Source organism: Zea mays, chromosome 5, assembly GCF_902167145.1.
Source record: "Zea mays cultivar B73 chromosome 5, Zm-B73-REFERENCE-NAM-5.0, whole genome shotgun sequence".
Lineage (NCBI taxonomy): Eukaryota > Viridiplantae > Streptophyta > Magnoliopsida > Poales > Poaceae > Zea > Zea mays.
The window spans coordinates 208,883,552-208,895,814 of record NC_050100.1 but is presented as its reverse complement, the minus strand read 5'-3'; positions in this window follow the sequence as shown (position 1 = coordinate 208,895,814).

The window sequence follows — 12,263 nt, the reverse complement described above, 5'->3', positions numbered from 1 at the left end:
CCTACAACATTTTGGTTAGGACGTGGAACTAAATGCCATACCTCATTCCTCGTGAAGTTGTTGAGTTCCTCTTGCATTGCCAGCACCCAATCCGAATCTTTTAGTGCATCCTCTACCCTGTATGGCTCAATAGAGGAGACAAAAGAGTAATGTTCACAAAAATGAGCGACTCGAGATCAAGTGGTTACCCCCTTATGAATATCGCCGAGGATGGTGTTCACGGGGTGATCCCGTTGTATCGCTTGGTGGACTCTTGGGTGAGGCGGTCTTGGACCCTGTTCATCTTCTTTGTCTTGATTATTGTCATCTCCCCCTTGATCATTGCCCTCCTCTTGAGGTTGCTCGTCTTCTTGATCCTCATTCTCATCATCTTGAGCTTGATCCTCATCTTGAGTTGGTGGAGATGCTTGCATGGAAGATGAAGGTTGATCTTGTTCATGTGGAGGCTCTTCAGATTCCTTGGGACACACATCCCCAATGGACATGTTTCTTAGCGCGACGCATGGAGCCTCTTCATCATCTAGCTCATCAATATCAATTTGCTCTACTTGAGAGCCATTAGTCTCATCAAACACAATATCACAAGAAACCTCAACTAATCCAGTGGATTTGTTGAAGACTCTATATGCCCTTGTGTTTGAGTCATATCCTAGTAAAAAGCCTTCTACAACCTTAGGAGCAAATTTAGATTTTCTACCTCTTTTAACAAGAATAAAACATTTGCTACCAAAGACTCTAAAATATAAAACATTGGGCTTTTTACCGGTTAGGAGTTCATATGATGTCTTCTTGAGGATTCGGTGAAGGTAGAGACGGTTGATGGCATAGCAAGTAGTGTTGATTGCTTCCGCCCAAAACCGGTCCGAAGTCTTGTACTCATCAAACATGGTGAAAGGGAAATAAGCTCACACCTTTTCCTAAATGATTTTGGTGGTTGAATTGCCCACCACAAATAATTGGACTAACTAGTTTGCTCTAGATTATATGTTCTACAGGTGCCAAAGTTTCATCTACAACTATTCTAAATCGACTGTCCGAAATACCGTAGATTATTCCTGACAGGAGAAGCTTTTTGGAAAAACAGACTAAGCACGGACCGTCCGGGCCCTTGCGACGGACCGTCCGCGACACCAGGATGACCCTCGGACAGAACCAATGCAAAAACCCATGTCTACACTACAGACCGTCCGGAGGGAAAGCAAGGACCGTCTGAGACCACGTGCGGACCGTCCGTCCTCTGGCGCGGACCGTCCGGTAGGTGAACAACCAAAAAAACTCGAAGGTGACGGGTTCGGTAAAATGAATTATAGCGTCCTCGCGGACCGTCCGGGGTGCACGACCGGACCGTCCGCGACTGTCTTTATCTGACATCTGATGACGCATTTAATGCATTATAGTCATTGATATAGCCGTTACTGCTGACCGTTGTGATTTCAGCCGTTGATGTACAAGGGCGGACCGTCCGGACCAGGGGCGCGGACCGTCCGCGGTCGCCAGAATTGAAGCAACGGCTAGGAAGTGGTTGGTGGCTATAAATACAACCCCAACCACCTCCATTCATTTCACCTAAGCATTCCAATCCTCTACATTCAATACAAGAGCTAGCCATCCATTCAAAGACACAATCAAAGCTTCAAATCTCTCCAAGTTCCACAATTAAGACAAGTGATCATTAGTGATTAGTGACTTGAGAGAGAGAGAGAGTGATCCATGTGTTATTTGTCGCTCTTGTCGCTTGGTGTTTGCAATCGTGCTTTCTTCTTTTCCCATTCTTATTCTCAAGTGACTTGTAATCAAAGCAAGAGACACCAAGTGTGTGGTGGTCCTTGTGAGGGGTCTAAGTGACCCGTTGATTAAGGAGAAAGCTCACTCGGTCTAAGTGACCGTTTGAGAGAGGGAAAGGGTTGAAAGAGACCTGGTCTTTGTGACCACCTCAATGGGGAGTAGGTTTGCAAGAACCGAACCTCGGTAAAACAAATCACCGTGTCACACTCTTAATTTGCTTGTGATTTGTTTTCGCCCTCTCTTTTGGACTCGACTTTATTTTTAACGCTAACCCTGACTTGTAGTTGTGCTTAAAGTTTATAAATTTCAGATTTGCCAATTCACCCCCCTCTAGGCGACTATCAATTGGTATCAGAGTCGGTTACTTCATTAGAGCCTAACCGCTCGAAGTAATGTCGGGAGATCACGCTAAGAAGCAGATGGTGACCGGCAAGAAGCCCGCCACAAGCCACAGAAAGGCTCCATCGAGAGTCCGGCAACAAGGTGAAGGGATCCCCTTCACACACCAAGTCGCATCGAAGCGGCGAGAAGAAAAAGAAAATGAAGAAGGTGGTCTACTACGAGATCGATTCTTCATCACCTTCTACATCCGTCTCCGACGCGCCATCCGTCACTTCTAAGCGCCATGAGCGCAAGAAGTTTAGTAAGATTCCCCTACACTATCCTAGCATTCCTAAACATACTCCTTTACTCTCCGTTCCATTAGGCAAACCACCCGTCTTTGAGGGTGAAGATTATTCTATGTGGAGTGCTAGAATGAAAGGTCATCTAACCTCACTCCACAAAAGCATATGGGATGTTGTTGAGTATGGAGCGCAGGTACCACAAGTGGGGGATAAAGACTATGACTCGGATGAGGCCGACCAAATATGGCACTTTAACTCCCAAGCAACAACTATACTCCTCGCCTCTTTAAGCCGAGAGGAGTATAACAAAGTGCATGGGTTAGAGTCCGCCAAAGATATTTGGGACGTGCTCAAGACTGCGCACGAAGGAGATGAGGTGACAAGAATCACCAAGAGAAAGACGATCGAGGGGGAGCTCGGTCGATTCATGCTTCACCAAGGGGAGGAGCCACAAACCATTTACAACCGGCTCAAAACCTTGGTGAACCAAGTGCGCAACCTCGGGAGCACCAAATGGGATGACCATGAAATGGTCAAGGTTATTCTTAGATCACTCGTTTTTCTTAACCCTACGCAAGTTCAATTAATTCGTGGTGATCCTAGATACACGCTAATGTCTCCCGAGGAAGTTATAGGGAAGTTTGTGAGCTTTGAGTTAATGATCAAAGGCTCCAAACAAATCATCGAGCGAGGCGCCACCTCCACACCCAAGGTGCAATCCGTTGCCTTCAAAGCAACTGAGGAGAAGAAAGAAGAGTCTACATCAAGTAGGCTCCCTATCGACGCCTCCAAGCTTGACAATGAGGAGATAGCTTTAATCATCAAAAGTTTTCGCCAAATCCTCAAGCAACGGAAGGGGAAGGATTACAAGCCCCGTTCCAAGAAGGTTTGCTACAAGTGTGGTAAGCCCGGTCACTTTATAGCAAAATGTCCTATTTCTAGTGACAGGGGCGACGACAAGAGGGGGAAGAAGAAGGAGAAGAAGAAGTATTACAAGAAGGGCGGCGATGCCCATGTTTGCCAGAAGTGGGACTCCGATGAGACCTCCACCGACTCCTCCTCCGACGAGGACGCCGCAAACATCACTGTCAACAAGGGTCTCCTCTTCCCCAACGTCGGCCACAAGTGCCTCATGGCAAGGGACGGCAAAAAGAAGGTAAAATTTAGAGCCTCCACTAAATATGTGTCATCTAGTGATAATGAGGATAATTTGCTAGCTCTTTTTGCCAACCTCAACATGCAACAAAAGAAGAAATTAAATGAATTAATTGGAGCCATTCATGAAAAGGATGAACTCTTGGATAAACAAGAGGACTTCCTAATTAAAGAAAATAAAAAACATGTTAAGGTTGAAAATGCTTATGCTCAGGAAGTAGAAAAGTGTGAAAAATTAACTAGTGAGCTAAGCACTTGCCATGATATCATTTCCAACCTTAGAAATGAGAACGCTAAATTTATGCTAAGGTTGAGAAGTTAGATAGTTGTGATGATTCAATTGTTAATCTTAGAAATGATAATGCTAATTTGATTGCTAAGATTGACAAGTTGAATGCATCACTCTCTAGCCTTAAAATTGAAAATGAAAAATTAATTGCTAAGCCTAAAGATCTAAATGTTTGCAATGTTTCTATTTCCAATCTTAAGAATGAAAATGCTATTTTACATGTTAAGATTGATGAATTAAATGCATGCAAACCCTCTACATCTACCGTTGAGCATGTTACTATTTGTACTAGATATAGAGATATTAATGTTGATGCTATTCATGATCACCTAGCCTTAATTAAACAACAAAATGATCACATAACTCAACTTAGTGCCAAAATTAATGAGCATGACTTAGAAAATGAAAAATTTAAATTTGCTAGAAGCATGCTCTATAGTGGGAGACGCCCAGGCATTAAGGATGGCATTGGCTTCCAACAGGGAGACAATGTCAAGCTTAATGCCCCTAAAAGATTGTCTAACTTTGTTAAGGGCAAGGCTCCCATGACTCAGGATAACGAGGGTTACATTTTATACCCTGCCGGTTATCTCGAGCACAGAATTAGGAGAATTCATTCTAGGAAGTCTCACTCTGGCTCTCATCATGCTTTTATGTATAAGAGTGAGGCATCTAGTTCTAGGCAATCCACCCATGCTAAATTGCCTAAAAAGAAATCTCCTATAACATCAAATGAACCTAATATTTCATTTAAAACTTTTGATGCTTCTTATGTGCTCACTAACAAATCAGGCAAAGTAGTTGCCAAATATGTTGGGGGCAAACACAAGGGGTCAAAGACTTTTGTTTGGGTACCCAAGGTGCTTGTTTCTAATGTGAAAGGACCCAAGACCGTTTGGGTACCTAAGAACAAGGCCTAAACTTGTTTTGTAGGTTTATGCATCCGGGGGCTCAAGTTGGATCATCGATAGTGTCGGGGACCATAATTAGGGGTACCCTCAAGACTCCTAATTCTCAGCTCGTAACCCCCATCAGCACAAAGCTGCAAAGGCCTGATGGGTGCGACTAAGTCAGGGATCGGTCCATTCGAGGGACTCGATCACGCCTCGCCCGAGCCTAGCCTCGGGCAAGGGCAGCCGACCCCGGAGGATCTCCGTCTCGCCCGAGGCCCCCCTCCAGCGACGAACATACTTCCGGCTCGCCCGAGGCCCAGCCTTCGCCAAGAAGCAACCCTGGCCAAATCGCCACGCCAACCGACCAAATCGCAGGGGCATTTAATGCAAAGGTGGCCTGACACCTTTATCCTGACGCGCGTCCCCCAGTCGACAGAGTCGAAGTGACCGCAATCACTTCGCCGCTCCACTGACCGGCCTGACAGAAGGACAGCGCCGCCTGCGCCGCTCCGACTGCTGTGTCGTTCGACAGAGTGAGACTGACAGGCAGTCAGGCCCGGCCTCAGGCAACATAGGAAACTCCGCTCCGCCCGACCCAGGGCTCGGACTCGGGCTCAGCCCGGAAGACGGCGAACTCCGCTCCGCCCGACCCAGGGCTCGGACTCGGGCTCAGCCCCGGAAGACGGCGAACTCCGCTCCGCCCGACCCAGGGCTCGGACTTGGGCTCAGCCCCAGAAGACGACGAACTCCGCTCCGCCCGACCCAGGGCTCGGACTTGGGCTCAGCCCCGAAAGACGGCGAACTCCGATCCGCCCGACCCCAGGGCTCGGACTCGGGCTCAGCCCCGGAAGACGACGGACTCCGCCTCGCCCGACCCAGGGGCTCGGACTCGACCTCGGCCTCGGAAGACAGACTCGACCTCGACCTCGGAGGAGCCTCCACATCGCCCAACCTAGGGCACGGACCGACCACGTCAACAGGAGGCACCATCATTACCCTACCCCAAGCTGACTCAGGCTACAGGAAACAAGACCGGCGTCCCATCTGGCTCGCTCCGCCAGACAAGCAATGATGGAGCCCCGCGCGCTCTATGACGACGGCGGCTCTCAGCCCCCTTACGGAAGCAAGAGGACGTCAACAAGGACTCGACAGCTCTGACAGCTGTCCTTCCGCCAAGCTCCAGCGCTCCTCCGACGGCCACGACACCACACGAACCGGGTGCCAAAACCTCTCCGGCTGCCACGATGGCATGTACATAGGGCGCAAGCTCTCCTCCGCTAGACACATTAGCACTCTGCTACACCCCCATTGTACACCTGGATCCTCTCCTTACGCCTATAAAAGGAAGGACCAGGGCCCTCTTAGAGAGGGTTGGCCACACAGGGAAGAGGACGGGACAGGCGCTCGCGTGAGGCCGCTCGCTCCCCCTCCCGCGTGGACGCTTGTAACCCCCTACTGCAAGCGCACCCGACCTGGGTGCGGGACAAACACGAAGGTCGCGGGATTTCCACCTCTCTCTCTCTCTCTCGCTCCGGCTGCCTTTCTTCCCCCCTTCGCGCTCCGTCTCGCGCCGACCCATCTGGGCTGGGGCACGCGGTGACATTTCACTCGTCGGCCCAGGGACCCCGCGGTCTCGAAACGCCGACAGTTGGCGCGCCAGGTAGGGGCCTGCTGCGTGTTGACGAACAGCTTCCCGTCAAGCTCCAAATGGGCAGTCTCCAGCAACCTTTCCAGCCCGGGACGGTGCTCCGTTTCGGGAGTCTTGAGTTCATGTCCCTCGACGGCAGCTACGACATGGTACTCCTTCCCCCGCCGTGCGACAGCGACAATGGCGGCCGACAGCCCGCCCGCCGGCGGCGGAATCGGCGACGTCTTCCCCGCGTGGTGGAAGAACAACATTCGAGCTCACCCCGCCCTCTCCCCCGCCGACGGAGGAGGAGGCGGGGCAACCAAGGCCAAGCAGGAGGCGGTACCTCATCGGCTGTCGAGCGAGTCGACGGCGCCGGCGCCCCAACGGGGGGCGCGTCGGGCATCGACCTCGCGTTTGAGACGAAGACGAGCGCTGTCTCCCCGCAACACGCCAATTCCAAGCAAACGGACGACGCCAGCACGCTCGCGAAAGGCTTGCTGGGCGTCACCCTCATACCTGAGACGACGGTGCAGTCAGTCCCTGACGTGACTTTGTCACCGCCCGTCGACCAAGAGGTACCCACCGATTCCCATCTCACGCCCCTTAGATTTAGCCTCGACCCGCCAAGCGGCTTCGCTTTGGCGGACGCTCTCATAGAGGCGAGTCCGAACCCTCTGGGGTATCGTATGCGGTCACCCTGGGACCGGCTGACGGACGTCTCGACCTACGGGCCCTCGGGGTCCGAGGAAGATGACGAGCCCGACCTCTGTTGGGACTTCTCCGGACTTGGTAACCCCAGTGCCATGCGGAACTTCATGACCGCGTGCGACTACTGCCTTTCCGACTGTTCCGACGGTAGCCGCAGCCTCGGCGACGAGGACTGCGGCCCAAGTTGTGAATGTTTCCACGTTGATCTAGGGGGTCCCTCCGAAGGCAACCATCTCGGTATGCCGGAGAACGGTGATCTCCCTAGGCCTGTGCCTCGCGTTGACATCCTACGGGAGCTAGTTGTGGTCCCCGTTCCGGCGGGGGGTCATGACCCACAGCTCGAGCAAATCCGCGGGGTGCCGGCCAGGCTCGACGAGAGAGCAGGAGCACTTGAGCCGATCCGCCGGGACGTCGGGCAGGAATGGGCGAGCCAACCTCCGGCCGGAGAAGTGCGCCATCTACCCGAGGGTATCCAGCACCGCATCGCCGACGATGTCAGGGTGAGGCCGCCACCCGCTTCCAGTGGAGTCGGCCAGAACCTGGCAGCAGCAGCAATGCTTCTCCGTGCGATGCCAGAGCCATCAACCACCGAGGGGCGGCGAATCCAGGGAGAGCTCAAGAATCTCCTGGAGGGCGCCGCGGTCCGACGGGCCGAAAGCTCCGCCTCCCGAAGGCAGGGGTACCCCTTAGAACATCGCGCCACGACTTCCCGATTCATGCGGGAAGCCTCGGTCCACACCGGGCGCACGCGCAACACAGCGCCTGCGGCCCCGGGTCGCCTCGGCAACGAGCACCATCATCGCGACCGTCAGGCCCACCTCGACGAGAGGGTGCGCCGAGGTTACCACCCCAGGCGTGGGGGACGCTACGACAGCGGGGAGGATCGGAGTCCCTCGCCCGAACCACCCGGTCCGCAGGCTTTCAGCCGCGCCATACGACGGGCGCCGTTCCTGACCCGGTTCCGACCCCCGACTACTATCACAAAGTACTCGGGGGAGACGAGACCGGAACTGTGGCTTGCGGACTACCGGCTGGCCTGCCAACTGAGTGGAACGGACGATGACAACCTCATCATCTGCAACCTTCCCCTGTTCCTCTCCGACACCGCTCGCGCCTGGTTGGAGCACCTGCCTCCGGGGTAGATCTCCAACTGGGACGACCTGGTCCAAGCCTTCGCCGGCAATTTCCAGGGCACATACGTGCGCCCTGGAAATTCCTGGGACCTCTGAAGCTGCCGACAACAGCCGGGAGAGTCTCTCCGGGACTTCATCCGGCGATTCTCGAAGCAGCGCACCGAGCTGCCCAACATCACCGATTCGGATGTCATCGGCGCGTTCCTCGCTGGCACCACCTGCCGCGACCTGGTGAGCAAGCTGGGTCGCAAGACCCCCACCAGGGCGAGCGAGCTGATGGACAATGCCACCAAGTTCGCCTCTGGCCAGGAGGCGGTTGAGGCTATCTTCTAGAAGGACAAGCAGCCCCAGGGCCGCCCACCGGAGGATGCCCCCGAGGCGTCAACTCAGCGCGACGCCAGGAAAAAGGGCAAGAAGAAGGCGCAAGCGAAACGTGACGCCGCCGCCGAGTACAAGAACCCTCGGAAACCCCCCGGAGGTGCCAACCTCTTCGACAAGATGCTCAAGGAGTCGTGCCCCTATCATCAGGGGCCCGTCAAGCACACCCTTGAGGAGTGCGCTATGCTTCGACGCCACTTCCACAGGGCCGGGCCACCCGCGGAGGGTGGCAAGGCTCGCGACGACGACAAGAAGGAGGATCACCAGGCAGGAGAGTTCCCCGAGGTCCGCGACTGCTTCATGATCTACGGTGGGCAAGCGGCAAACGCCTCGGCTCGGCACCGCAAGCAAGAGCGTCGGGAGGTCTGTTCGGTGAAGGTGGCGGCGCCAGTCTACCTAGACTGGTCCGACAAGCCCATCACCTTCGACCAAGCCGACCACCCCGACCACGTGCCGAGCCCGGGGAAATACCCGCTTGTTGTCGACCCCGTCATCGACAACGTCAGGCTCACCAAGGTCCTCATGGACGGAGGCAGCAGCCTCAACATCATCTACGTCGAGACCCTCGGGCTCCTGCGTGTTGATCTGTCCTCGGTCCGGGCAGGCGCTGCGCCTTTCCACGGGATCATCCCTGGGAAGCGCATCCAGCCCCTCGGACAACTCGACCTTCCCGTCTGCTTCGGGGCACCCTCCAACTTCCGAAGGGAGACCCTCACATTCGAGGTGGTCGGGTTCCGAGGAACCTACCACGCAGTGTTGGGGAGGCCATGCTACGCGAAGTTCATGGTCGTCCCCAACTACACCTACCTCAAGCTCAAGATGCCGGGCCCCAACGGGGTCATCACCGTCGGCCCCACGTACCGACACGCGTTCGAATGCGACGTCGAGTGCGTGGAGTACGCCGAGGCCCTCGCCAAATTCGAGGCCCTCATCGCCGACCTGGAGAACCTCTCGAAGGAGGTGCCAGACGCGAAGCGACACGCCGGCAACTTCGAGCCAGCGGAGACGGTCAAGTCCGTCCCCCTCGACCCTAGCGGCGACGCCTCCAAGCAGATCCGGATCGGCTCCAAGCTCGGTCCCAAATAGGAAGCAGTGCTCGTCGACTTTCTCCGCGCAAACGCCGACGTTTTCGCGTGGAGTCCCTCGGACATGCCCGACATACCGAGGGATGTCGTCGAGCACTCGCTGGATATCCGAGCTGGAGCCCGACCCGTGAAGCAGCCTCTGCGCCGATTCGACGAGGAAAAGCGCAGAGCCATAGGCGAGGAGATCCACAAGCTAATGGCGGCAGGGTTCATCAAAGAGGTATTCCATCCCGAATGGCTTGCCAACCCTATGCTTGTGAGAAAGAAAGGAGGGAAATGGCGGATGTGTGTAGACTACACTGGTCTAAACAAAGCATGTCCGAAGGTTCCCTACCCTCTGCCTCGCATCGATCAAATCGTGGATTCCACTGCTGGGTGCGAAACTCTGTCTTTCCTCGATGCCTACTCAGGGTATCACCAAATCAGGATGAAGGAGTCCGACCAGCTCGCGACTTCTTTCATCACGCCCTTCGGCATGTACTGCTATGTCACCATGTCGTTCGGCTTGAGGAATGCGGGTGCGACGTACCAGCGGTGCATGAACCATGTGTTCGGCGAACACATTGGCCGGACGGTCGAGGCCTATGTCGATGACATCGTAGTCAAGACGAGGAAAGCCTCTGACCTCCTTTTCGACCTTGAAGTGACATTCCGATGTCTCAAGGCGAAAGGAGTGAAGCTTAATCCCGAGAAGTGTGTCTTTGGGGTTCCCCGAGGCATGCTCTTGGGGTTCATCGTCTTCGAGTGGGGCATCGAAGCCAACCCGGAGAAGCTCGCAGCCATCACCAGCATGGGGCCCATCAAGGACCTGAAAGGCATACAGAGAGTCATGGGATGTCTTGCGGCTCTGAGCCGCTTCATCTCGCGCCTCGGCGAAAGAGGCTTGCCTCTGTACCGCCTCTTAAGGAAAGCCGAGTGCTTCACTTGGACCCCCGAGGCCGAGGAAGCCCTTGGGAACCTAAAGGCGCTCCTCACGAATGCGCCCATCTTGGTGCCCCCCGCTGCCGGAGAAGCCCTCTTGATCTACGTCGCCGCGACCACTCGGGTGGTTAGCGTCGCGATTGTGGTTGAGAGGCGAGAAGAGGGGCATACATTGCCCGTCCAGAGGCCAGTCTACTTCATCAGCGAGGTACTGTCCGAGACCAAAATCCGCTACCCACAAGTTCAGAAGTTGTTGTACGCGGTGATCCTGACGCGGCGGAAGCTGCGACACTACTTCGAGTCTCATCCGGTAACTGTGGTGTCATCCTTCCCCCTGGGGGAGATCATCCAGTGCCGAGAGGCCTCGGGTAGAATCACGAAGTGGACAGTGGAAATCATGGGCGAAACAATCTCGTTCGCCCCTCGAAAGGCCATTAAGTCCCAGGTCTTGGCGGACTTCGTGGCTGAATGGGTCGACACCCAGCTCCCAACAGTTCCGATCCAGTCGGAACTCTGGACCATGTTCTTCGACGGGTCGCTGATGAAGACAGGAGCGGGCGCAGGCCTGCTCTTCATCTTGCCCCTCGGAAAGCACCTACGCTATGTGCTACGCCTCCACTTCCAGGCGTCCAACAATGTGGCTGAGTACGAGGCTCTGGTCAATGGGTTGCGCATCACCATTGAGCTAGGGGTCCGACGCCTCGACGCTCGCGGTGACTCGCAGCTCGTCATCGACCAAGTCATGAAGAACTCTCACTGCCGCGACCCGAAGATGGAGGCCTACTGCGACGAGGTTCGGCGCCTGGAAGACAAGTTCTACGGGCTCGAGCTCAACCACATCGCCCGACGCTACAACGAAACTGCGGACGAGCTGGCTAAAATAGCCTCGGGGCAAACAACGGTTCCCCCGGACGTCTTCTCCCGAGACCTGCATCAACCCTCCGTCAAGATCGACGACACGCCCGAGCCCAAGGCACCCTCGGCCGAGCCCGAGGCACCCTCGGCCCAGTCCGAGGTACCCTCGGCTCAGTCCGAGGCACCCTCAGCTCGGCCCGAGGCACCCTCGGTTCAGTCCGAGGTACCCTCGGCTCCCGAGGGTGAGGCACTGCGCGTCGAGGAGGAGCGAAGCGGGGTCACGCCTAATCGAAACTGGCAGACCCCGTACCTGCAATATCTCCACCGAGGAGAGCTACCCCTCGACCGAGCCGAAGCTCGGCGATTGGCGCGGCGCGCCAAGTCATTCGTCTTGCTGGGAGATGGGAAGGAGCTCTACCACCGCAGCCCCTCAGGCATCCTCCAGCGATGCATTTCCATCGCCGAAGGTCAGGAACTCCTACGAGAGATACACTCGGGGGCTTGCGGCCATCACGCAGCACCTCGAGCCCTTGTCGGAAACGCCTTTCGACAAGGTTTCTACTGGCCAACGGCGGTGGCCGACGCCACTAGAATTGTCCGCACCTGTGAAGGGTGTCAGTTCTACGTGAGGCAGACCCACCTGCCCGCTCAGGCTCTACAGACGATACCTCTCACCTGGCCTTTTGTTGTGTGGGGTCTGGACCTCGTCGGCCCCTTGCAGAAGGCACCCGGGGGCTACACGCACCTGTTGGTCGCCATCGACAAATTCTCCAAGTGGATCGAGGTCCGACCCCTAAACAACATC